This window comes from Petaurus breviceps, unplaced genomic scaffold (assembly GCF_028583685.1).
Source record: "Petaurus breviceps papuanus isolate PSGF00001 unplaced genomic scaffold, PetGlider_PUasm1.0 174, whole genome shotgun sequence".
NCBI lineage: Eukaryota > Metazoa > Chordata > Mammalia > Diprotodontia > Petauridae > Petaurus > Petaurus breviceps.
The window spans coordinates 11,708,524-11,720,525 of NW_027185761.1; the positions used below are offsets into that span (position 1 = coordinate 11,708,524).

Consider the following 12,002-nt stretch of genomic DNA (forward strand, 5'->3'; position numbering starts at 1 on the left):
TATTAAATATCAAGTAATATCAAATATTTGAGATCCTTGTAAAAGATTATTTATGTCATTTTATGCTTAATCGGCTTGTCAGAGGATCAGAATAATGTACCAAGTAAATATAGTACTAAACATGAATACTAAAGTTTTCTTATGGTTTTAATAGTGATGCTTTTTTTTGCCTTAACCTTGGTTATTCGTTTATGACTGACTTTTTTTTTTTTTTTTTTTTTTGCTTTTTGGAGGGCAATTGGGTTTAAGTGACTTGACTAAAGTCACATGACTAGTGTGTCAAATGTCTGCGGTCGGATTTGAACTCAGGTCCTCCCGACTCCAGGGCCGGTGCTCCATTTACTGTGCCACCTAGCCGCCCCTATGACTGACTCTTGATGGGATCGCATAGCACACCAATACTGTCCATGGGCTTTTCTTGGCAAACATGAGAGCTTTGCCATTTCTTTCTCCAGTGAATTAAGGCAAAGTAAGTGATTTGCCCTGGGTTGTATAGCTTGTAAGTGTCTGAGACCAAAATTGAACCCAAATCTTTACTTTTAGGACCAGAGTAATACCAGTTTTTGAGGAATAAACAAATGAGAGGCTTCTTTGGTTGTGAACTCTGCTTCTCAGAGAGGGTATGTTTCACATTTAAATATGTTACTAATATATATCATTGCATTTATAAACCTTTTTCTAAACCATAACATAAAATCTTCCTCCTCATTGGGGTTGACTTTTTATATTCTCACCTTGAGTGGGGAAGGACAAGAAAGAACTGCACTGGAAGTTGATTGCCAGTTATTAGCACCTACTTAAGAAGAGTGAGTAAGCTCTGTTAGCCATTTATCTCCCTTTGGAAATAGGATTATAGGTCAAAGCCTGAATTTTTTGTATAGAGAAAAATGCATGTTGACCTGTATTTAATGCTTATTTGTGCCTTCAGAATATGGTAGTTTTGTAAAGGGGGATGCATTCTGTTAGTCCCTAAGTCTGGTACAGCACTGCTCTTAACAACCATGTATGCATAGGTAAAAGAACAGGATCTGCAGCAAGGTAGGCGCTTTATAAAAATGCGGTCCCTCTTTTCACACAGCTTACATGTGTTTTGAATGCACTGATGCTGCTTTTACCTCTTCTATGCCAGTATGCCAGTCACACTACCTGGCTGTAGATGTGAGCTCCTTCAGGGCAGGGACTGTTTGCCCCTTTCTTTGTGCACTAGTGCTGAACCCAGTGCCTGGTGCACAATGAGCTCTTATTAAATGCTTGCTGACCAACTGGCTACTGAAGTTATTCTGGAGGAGGAGAAAGTTCTAAATTTAATTTAGATCCTAGTTATTTTTAAACATTAGTAAATAATTATGTTTACAAAGTTCTTAAGATGTATTTGAAGATCTTCTAGAAGAAGATCTGAATCCTGAGGAAGAAACTTCTCATATTATGCTCCTAAGAATGATGAAGTAGAGTTAGATGGTATCTATTCAGATCAACTTGTGAGGGGCAGAAGAAAAAGAAGAGGAGGAGAAGGAAGAATAATTGGTGGATTTTTGCTCAGGGTTACTGAGGGGACTCTTGGTCAGTCTGATAACAATAATAGAGAAATTAGAGAAATTTGTTATCTGGGACATGTATCTGCTATATAACAGAGAACTCTCAAAGACTTACTTGAAAGAGATAACAAATGTAGTTTCAGATGTAAAGAGTAGCCACAGAGAAAGAAGCAGAATTAGAAGTTGGTATCGATAAATTCACAGAAGACAAAATCCAAGAAAGGAGCCTCTCAGGTGTCTGTACAAGAAATGTCCAAAGTTTGGGGAACAGGAGGAATTAGAGGACATATACCACAAGGGGGCACATTTGACTGAACACATATCACTGAGGCTTAGTGGAATGAATTCCATGACTGGACTATGGTTCTGGATGATCACTCTTTAATCACAAGAAACTGGATAGGTGAAAGAGGGGATGGGTAACACTGCATATTGAGAAGATACATTCATGTTAAAAAGTCCAAGCACCAGAGGCATGAAACAAGAGAAAGTATTTGGGTGACTTTTTTTTTTCATTTTTCAAATGCTTTATTAACTTCTGATTTACATCATTCATTTCCGCCAGATTTTTATTTATAAATTTTCTCCCCGTTTTTCCCCTACCCACTGCCCCAAAATAGCAGTCCCACAGGATATCCCCTCCTCCAACCTGCTCTCTCCCATATTTTCTCCCATACCCCTTTCGACTTTTCCAGTGGGTCTCTATGCCTCAGTGAGTGTATATATTATTTCCCAATTACATGTAAAATAGTATCGATAATAGTATATATACATATGTATATATATATACACACACACACACACACACACACACACACACACATATATACGTACATATTTGAATATTTGATTTTAAAACTTTGAATTCCAGATTCATTCCCTTCCTCCCTTGTACCCACCCTTACTGGGAAGATAAGCAGTTCAGTATAGGTTGTACATGTGTGGCTAATGAAAAACAATAACATAGTAGATATATTGTAAAAGACTGACTATATTTCCCTCCCTCCTATCCCACCTCCCACTTGTTCTATTCTCTACTTTGATCCCGTCTCTTTTCAAAAGTGGGTGCTTCCAACTTCCCTCCCCCCCAGCCTGCCCTCCCTTCCATCATCCCCCTTCTCATCCCCTTCCCCCCTACTCCTGGAGGGTGAGATACCCTATTTAGTGTGTATGTCATTCCCTCCCCAAGCCAAATTCAATGGGAATAAGGTTTATTGGGTGACTTTTTTGCTGGTATATTCTATACACTGTTTGGACCAAAAGGGAAAATAGATGAGTTTGGGAGACAGATCACAAGTCTCAGAGGTATGATGTAGTGACGGAGAACTTTAATTATCTAAACATCTACTGGTGTAGGCTCTCTTTCTCTCTTTCACCACATCTTCTCCTGAAGCCCTTTTCCCTGTTCTCTCACCTGTCCCCTACCTTAATTAAGAAAAAAGGCGGAACAGATAACTTTTTGACTTAAGTGATTTCATCCTTCAAAAGGTGGAGGAACTAATAAGGGGAAATCCTATTTTGGATCTGATTCTTTTGACTTAAGTGATTTCATCCTTCAAAAGGTGGAGGAACTAATAAGGGGAAATCCTATTTTGGATCTGATTCTCACTATTAGGAGGTACAGGTTGCTAGGGTGTAAATAATGGGAATGTTGGGGGTGGGGTGATAATTCCATCTTAGAGTTTGTTAAAATAATAGAAGAAATTTAGGTATAGTCACATAGTCTGACATGTTAGCAGCTGTAAGTCAGTCATCAAGCATTTATTAAGTTCTTACTGTGTGCCGGGCAACTTATTAAGTACTGGGAATGCAAATACAAGCAAAAATATAGTCTCTGCTCTCTCAAAAAGAACTTACATTTTAATAGGGAAAGATGACACAAAGGGATTTGAAGAGTTAGGGTTTGATGGGCAGGAAAAGGTACCCTTTAGGGGGGACATGGTAAAGTGCAGTCAAAAACAGATCCAGGAGAAGGATGCAAGATGACTGGTTGGGAGACCTTCCTCAAAATGGAAGTTTCTGGAGGAACTCATCATTGGAAAAACGGGTTCCATAGAAGTAGAGAAATGTACCAGGGTGAGAAGATCACAGGGGTTGAAGGAACTTCCAGGATGAGAAGGCAACTAAGGCATGGTGGCAAAATCCAAAGAAGCAGGATACCTGGGAAAATAAAATAACCCTTGATTTTGGGACAGTATGATTCTACTCAGCCAAAGGAATGATTCAGGAAAAGTTAGCCTAGGAGTAGGAGGTGCTCAGCTGCTGAGAGGTTGAACTGCTCAGTTCTTTTTTATCTCCATTTCTTTGCAAAGGAGGATGACTTTTACATGGAGAATGGCAGAATAAAAATGATTAACAGAGAATTTCTGTCTCTTAGAAAGGACGGAGATTTAGTTGGAGAGCACTGAGCTGCTTCTCTTGATGAACTCAGTTACCTCACACAGAGGAGCTAAGGTATGTATCAGTCCTCTGGCCCTGAAAGACCTGGCAGATGAGATGCTTGAGCTACTGTTGGTGATGTTTATAAGGTCAAGGGAAAACCAGATTGGAGAAGAGTAGCCTAATTTTTAAAAATGGAATGAAAAAAGCCTTAACTAGCCTTAGGCCAGTGAGCTTGATAAAGAGCTATCATGATCTCATCAAGAATAGGTCCTGTCAGAGAAACGCACTTTTTTTTGACCAATTTATTAAACTCTTAGATGGAAGAAATATTGTGACTATAGTTTACCTTGATTTGAATTAAGCGGTTGTCAAAGTATTTTAACAAACTATTCTTGTGGAGAAAATATAGAGAGATGGATTAGCCAATAGTCAGATTCAGAATCAGTTGGATGGCCAGACTCAAATAGTAGCTTTTTTTGGTTCAGTGTCAATCTGTCAGAAATATCCAAGGGTTCTAAGCTTGGCTCTTTGCTGTTTGACATTTTAATGGGTGAGTTGGGTAAATGTAATACATTCATGGAATGCTAATCAGCTTTGTATATGACTTAAAGCTGGGAGGGATAGCTAACTGTAAGGGCCATGGAAGGATTCAAAAGGTTCTTTAAAGGCTAGAGCCTTGGGCATCATCTAATTAATATGAAATTCAGTAGAGTTAAATGGAAAGTCTTGTACTTGAGTCTAAAAAAACAACTTAAGTGTGGGTAGAGAGCTGTTTTGAAAAGATATGGGCAGTTGCGCAGGTCCGGGGCTGGGACGCCCCTTCGCTGCAGTCCCTGGGGGGAAGGAGGACCATGAGGGCCGCAAGACCTTCGGCAAGCGCCGTGCTGATGCTGGCGCTGACTCGGAGTCGGACGAGCAGGACAGTGAGGAAGTCCGGCTGAAACTGGAGGAAACCAAAGAAGTTCAGAGCTTGCGGAGACGGCCTAATGAGGTGAGTGCTGTAGCCCTCCTGGTTGGGGAGAAAGTGCAAGAAGAGACAGCTCTAGTGGATGATCCACTTAAAATCAAGACTGGTGGAATGGTGGAACATGGAGAAACTTAAGGAGAGAAACAAGGACAGGATTAGTGAAGAGGAGGACCTCAACTTAGGAACATCGTTTTCAGCAGAAACCAACCGAAGGGATGAAGATGCTGACATGATGAAATACATTGAGACTGAGCTAAAGAAGAGGAAAGGAATTGTGGAAAATGTGGAGCAGAAAGAAGGTGAAGTTGAAGAATGCTGAAGACTGTCTGTATGAGCTCCCCGAGAGCATTGGAGTCTCCTCAGCTAAGAAAACACAAGAGATGCTGAGTGGCATCCCTGAGGTGGACTTAGGCATTGACGCAAAAATAAAAAATATTTCCACAGAAGATGCCAAGGCCCAAAAGAAAGACAGTGAGACATCTTTGTTCCAACCAACATGGCTGTGAACTATGTGCAGCACAGCCAATTTTATCATGAAGAGCTCAACGCCCAGTTTGGAGTTCACAGAGAAGAGCCGAAAACCCGACCCCTCAGGGTGGGAGATACAGAGAAGCCAGAACCTGAGAGGTCTCCTCCAAATCGCAAAGGCAACCGATTAGAAGTTTAAGAAGGTGAACAGATGCTATTGATATCAACTCAGTGGGAGTAGGTGGGGAGGGGATTTTTGCAGAGTTTATTTTTTGTCAAGTACAAGATGCAGTGTAAATACCAAAAAAAAAAAAAAAGAAAAGATATGGAGGCTTTAGTGGACAGTGAGCATAATAGGAGTCTGCAGTATAATGTGGAAGCTAAAAGAGCTTAATGTCATTTTTGGCTGTTTTCAGAAGTTTACATAGTGCTTCTGGGACTAGGAAGATGATAATACTATTGCCGTACTTAATCTGCAGTATTATTTTCATTTTGGGGCACCATGGCTTAAAGAAATCATTGATAAACTGGAGTGTACCGAGGATAGCAGCTGGGATGATGAAGGGCCTTGAGTCCATAACATAAGAGGATAATTTGAATGAGTTGTACATGTTTAGTTTGAAATTTGAATGAGTTGTACATGTTTAGTTTGAGAAGACTCAAAGGACAAGATAGCTGTGTTCAAGTATTTGAAGAAGAGCGATTAAATTAGTTCTCTGACCAGAGAGGGCAGAACCCAAACACAATGGGTGCAAGTTGCAAAAAGGCAAACTTAAATTAGATGTATTAGAACTGTCTAAAAGTGGATTGGGCCTCTTCTGGAGGTAAAGGATTTCCCCCTTCTTTGGAGGTCTTAAAGCAGAGGTTTGACCACTTGTTAAGTATGCATTTTTTTTCTCGTCTTAATCGTATTATATTCAATTCTTTTTTTAGAGCAATCAGGGTTAAGTAACTTGCTCAAGGTTACACAGCCAGTTATTTTTGTGTGGGTGCAGAGTATCTGAGGCCGGAACTGAACCCAGGTCTCCTGACGCTGGGGCGGGCACTCTTACAGGCCCACATGATCTTTTTTTAGCTATATCAGTGATGACTACTTTCTTTTCTTTTTCTTTTTGCTTTTTGAAGGTCAGTTGGGGCTAAGTGACTTGCCCAAGTTCACGCCAGTTTTTTGGTGTGTGTTAAGTGTGTGAGGTCGCATCCGAACCCAGGTCCTCCAGACTCCAGGGCCGGTGTTCTATTCACTGCGCCACCTAGCGGCCCTGTATTCAATTTTTGGTTCATTCTACTTCAGTTGTATTAACTATTGTATTACCCTGCCTCTGTTCCTATAAATCTTCCTATGCTTGTCTAAATTCTTTGATTTCATAGTTTCTTACTGTACTATAATATTCCATTACATTTGTATGTGTCAATTTGTTCAGCCATCCCATTGTTGTTGGGTATTCATTTTTTCCCCCAGTTCTCTTACTGTCATAACAAATATTGCTATCACTCTTTTGGTGTATATAGGACCTTCAGTTCTTTCTTTTGACCTCTTTGTGGTCTCTTTCTACCAGTGGGATCTCTGGGTCAAAGGGCATGGATATTTCAGTCACTTTTAAGCATAGTTCTAAGTTGTTTTTCAGAAAGTAGTGGTTGAACCAATTCACATCTGCATCAAAAATTTGTGAATTTTCGTATCTTTCCAAAATCCCTCCAAAAAGTATTATTATTATTTTTTGTCATCTTTGCCAACTTTCTCTGTATAAAAGTGATGCTTCAGAGTTGCTTTGCTGTCCATATCTTATTAGTGATTTGGATACTTTTTGTGTCAGTAGATGTCTCTGGCAGTCTGTTGAAACCAGTATCTTCCTCAAAGTAGTGTCTTGTTGCCTTTATTCATAATTAAGTGCTAAATTTGAGAACTGTATATTAATATTCTTTTGACTAATAGCGAGGAATGACTTTTGGTCTCATATCTCTTGTCTATCAGACCTTTCTCAGAGATATTTGATGCAAAGATTTTCCCCCCAGTTATAGCTTCTCTTATCCTAGTTGCATTGATTTGATTTTGTTAGTGCAAAAGCTTTTCAATTTCATGTAATCAGAATTAACTATCTTCTGTGATGTTTCTCTTGCTTATTTGGTTAAGAGCATGATCCTTAGCCATAGCTGTGAAGGATACTTGATTTGGGGTCTCTATTCTTTTTATATTCTGATTACTTATCATTTTGAACTTCTTGTGGCATTTTAAATTGTTGGCCTAACTGTAATTTATGCTGCACTGGTTTCTGGTCCCAGTAGTTCTAGTTCTTATAGCCTAGTTTCAGCTCTTATCCTCCTTGACCTTTCTTCAGTTTTTGACTTAATTGACCACCTCTCTCTTACTCGTTCCTTGACTTCTGACACTATTCTTCTCAATATCCTTTGTTCGCTGTCGTCAGGTTCTCACTTTCTAGGTAAGCTTGGGTACCTTCTATGGTTCAATCCAGGGTTGGCTTTTCTCTCTAGGTGATCACGTTGACTCCCATGGGTGCTGCTATCTCCCTGTTGTCTCTATTCTTTGACCTGACATTATAGGACCTCTACGATGTTGCTCTGATCTCTAACTTTATTTCATTTTACTCCCTTTCATCTACTTTATTCTGGTTAAATTTGGCTTATTACTTCTTCCCTGGTCAAAATGCCATCTTGCTGCTTTTACACAAGTTGTCTACCATGCATGGAATATGTTGCCTCTCCATTGCTGTATGTTAGATTCCTCAAAGGTAGTGTGGTAAAGTAGAATATAGCTCTCACATTCTGAGGTGAGACTCCGTGCAGAATAAGGATAGGTCCTGACTGCTATTTTTTAGCTATGTGAACAAGGGCAAGTCACTTTAGTTCTCTATGCTTTAGTTTGCCATTCTGTAAAATGGAGATAGTACCAGTAACACTTCACAGGGTTGTTAGGATTAAACTATATGTGTAAATATATGTAAAACTGTTTGTAGCTCTTACAGTACTATACAGATGTCATCTAGTATACTTGTCATCTTTCTGTCAAAACTTTAATTTCCCAGTTGCTAGTGCTTCCTCCTTCAAATTGTTTTGTATTATCCTTCTTGGTCCACATGTATTAGATTCCCCTGTAAACTCTTTGAGGGCAGTGACTATTTTTGTTTTTGCATCTGTTTTAGTATTTTATAAGTAGTAGGTACTTTTTGTTTACTTGAAATTGACAAATTCAGAGGTGAAATGGCTATGATTAGCATCCTGATTTATAGAAATAACTTTACTTGGGATCAGACATTAGAAAAAATTTTTGGATGATGTTTGTGGGAATGCCTTAAACATATCAGCTACCTCACCTTTTTTGGTAGGGAAAGGAAAGAGACATAGAAGTGTTTTCTCTGCTGCCTTCCCTGATGAATCCTGTGTCAGTCTCTTTTTTTTTTTGTATAGGAAATTAATTTCTGTCATATAAGAACCAAGAACTAAAGCATACTGGACATTTATTTATTGAAGCTTTATTTTCTTTCCTACAATATTTTATTAACTTATAAAGTTACTGGTAGTATAGTTGGCCCCAGGAATTAACCAGAGCCTAGTTCATAGCATTACAATTTTAGAACTACCTAAATTAATATTACCCAGTCTCTTGTTTTATAGATGAGAAAACTGAGGTCCAGTGAGGTTGAATGACTTTAGCTGGCAACAAAGAGCAGAACCAGTCTTTGGACCCAGGTCTACTGACTCCAAATCACTTATTCTATTATGTTGTGCTATCATTATATTGCCTCCTATTAAAAATGCAGATAATTTAGTTTCTATAATGTTTAGAAGGATCAAAGGCTGAAAGACTTGTTTTCTACTATCTCTTATTAAAATTGTAAGAGTTGTAGTTGTATATTATATTACTTGCTTTTAAAAAAAAAATTAAGTTGCCTATGTCTTTTTTCTCTCTGGGAATGACTTAAAACTGATGTTCTAAAGCTGAGGTGCTGGAATCTGCGGCCTTGGCCACATGTGACCCTCTAGGTCCTCAAGTGTGGCCCCTTGAGTCCAAGTTTTACAGAACAAGTCCTTTTATTAGGGGAGTTCTGTGAAGTTAGGATTCAGTCAAAGGGCCACACTTGAGGCCCTAGAGGGCCTCAGGGCCTCAGATTCCCCCTTCTAAAGCCATTACATATGAGGTATTAAAAACCTGGGTAAACTGGTAATGGGAATCTCAGACTCTGGTTTTATCTTTACAAATATATCTTGTGCCAAGTGTGGTAATACACACCTGTAATCCTGTTTACCTGGGAGGGTGACATAAACGGATCACTTGAACTTGGGAATTCTTAGCTGCAGTTGATGTAAAACTGGTAAGTTGTCTGTACTAATTTTGACATCAATATGGTGAACCCTCTGGCACGGGGTGGTGGCCACCAGGTTGTCTAATGAGGTTAGAAATGGATCGAGTCAAAGCTTCTGTGCTGATCAGTAATGGGATCAGTCTTGTGAGTAGCTATTACACTTCCAGCCTGGGTGATGTAGTGATACTTAGTCTCAAAAAAACCAAAAACAAGACAAACCCTTAACCCCACTCCCCTCCCCAACCCCCCAAAAAAACCACCAAAAACCAGACCCTTGGAAATACTTGCTGTAAGCCAAGAGTAGGGAACTTTTCCCCCAATAAGTATTGCGTGCAAGTAAAAAGCAACTTTTTGAAGTGAATTAAATTGCTTTTCACTTTGACCCTTAAAATACTCCTGAAAGAAAAGGTATGACTCACTTTTTTAGGGTTAGAAAGGGCTGGAGAAATGAAAAAGAAGCATTCAGGGAATAAGTGTAGGAGAGGCAAAAGGGTGAAAATCTGTAGCAAGAAGAAAGGGAAAGAAAAATTAGTATTTAGGGCAAAGGGATGTAAAGTAAGAAATATATGGGAAAGAGTGTAAGAAAGGGAAGAGAGACTGCTGGAGAAACAAGTGTCTGATGTATCTGATTTGCCATTTTTGCTGTTGTGCATTTTTTTTTAAAAAAGGGTTTTCCTGCAGTAACCTCTTTGAGATTTCATAGTTAGATTGGGCGGGGGGGGGGGGTGGGGGCGATGGAGTGCTCAGGTGTTTTTGTTTTTTTTTTGTCTTTTTAAAACAAAATTTATCTAATTGAATAAGATATTTTTTAAGTAATCTTAAAGGTTTTGTCCTGAAGTTGTTTTAAAAAAATCTACAGACTTCTTATTCAGTTGTCCTTTTCTGAGACTGAATAAATATAAGATACATTATTTATAATGACTGGAACAAAAAAGAAATAATCCTCATATGGCACAGTATTCCTATTTGTGAATTTTTAAAGCGATTTTGTGTTGTCACAAATTTATTGGCATAATGAGTTTCTTAATTTTAGAAAAATTGCCACATACAAGTTTAAAATTAGGCCAAGGACTAGAGGTGGTTCCCTACTTTTGATTTAAGCAAACTTGAATGTGAAAGTTTGTATTCACAAAACTAAATTAGAGGGTGATTCAGCTTTTTAGAAAAGAAGTTTTACTTTTCAAATTGAGTATCAGTCTTGAGATCTAAATTCCTGCTCTGTACAAGGCAGTATGCATAAGCACTGTGGTTAAGAAGGATTTTATAGTTTGAGAGCCTTCAAGAAGCTTAGTTGGGAACAAGACACAATTATATAGAAAGTTTAATGATCCAGTAGATTTCACAAGATAGCATGTGTGTGTTCTACATGATATATGTTATTGGGATTCAGGGTAGGAGAAAGATTACTGTGGATTGGCATAGTCTAGGAAGATTTTGTGGAGGGAGGAGAGCTTTGAATTGGGTCTTTAAAACGAGTAAGACATAAGGTGGGAGAAAAGAAAGGGAGTTATTTCTGATAAATGAGGAAAAAGTGCTGAGGTAGAAAATTGCAAGGCATGCTCAAATGATAGGGGGCTGGATGGAAAATCTGAAAATGTAAGTGGAGAAAAGCCTATAAACATATAAATACTAATCTTCCCAATACTTGATTCATTCACATTTTAAAGTTTTCATTTATATGTCCCTATCGTATATTTCCCTTCAAAGAAATTTGCTCTCCAGTGTATTATAGCTAGTTTTTAAGATATCCTAAGGGGTTTTCATTGTACCACTTGACTTTGTGTAGTTGAAAGAACACTGGGCCCTGGAGTCAGAAGAGCTAGACTCTAGTTCTAACTTTGTCATTAATTAGCTTTATGATGTTGCAAAGAGAACTAATGCTTTGGATATCAGTTTCTTCCTGTTGGTTAAATGTAAACTCCTTGAGGTTGGGGACTTTTTTGTTCTTGGTTTTTGCAATTTATCTGGGTGCCTTGTACACAGTAGATACCTAATAAAAATTTGTTGAATTATTGTTTTGGGTTTTTTTTTTTGCTTTTTGGAGGGCAGTTGGGGTTAAGTGACTTGCCCAAAGTCACACGGCTAGTAAGTGTGTCAAGTGTCTGAGGCCGGATTTGAACTCAGGTACTCCTGACTCCAGGGCCGGTGCTCTAGTCACTGTGCCACCTAGCCTCCCCCAAATTATTGAATCTGTACAATTCGTATAAATATAACCAATGTGGGAATAGTTTAGGAGAGCTGATTTCCAAGTAGCAATACTTTCACAGAATTTAATTTAGCCAGATTTTAGAGGCTATTGAGTCTAGTGCAACCCATCGATCTCCAGCATTT

The 12,002-nt window shown here is 38.7% G+C and overlaps 1 protein-coding gene and 1 pseudogene across 4 annotated transcripts in view; both read left to right on the plus strand.

Moving 5' to 3' along the window:
* Positions 1 to 12,002, plus strand: part of FAM120A (family with sequence similarity 120 member A) — a 154,052-nt gene that overhangs the window by 10,582 nt on the left and 131,468 nt on the right. The window lies entirely within an intron of this gene.
* On the plus strand, positions 2,670 to 10,355 carry LOC138157950 (splicing factor C9orf78 pseudogene; annotated as a pseudogene).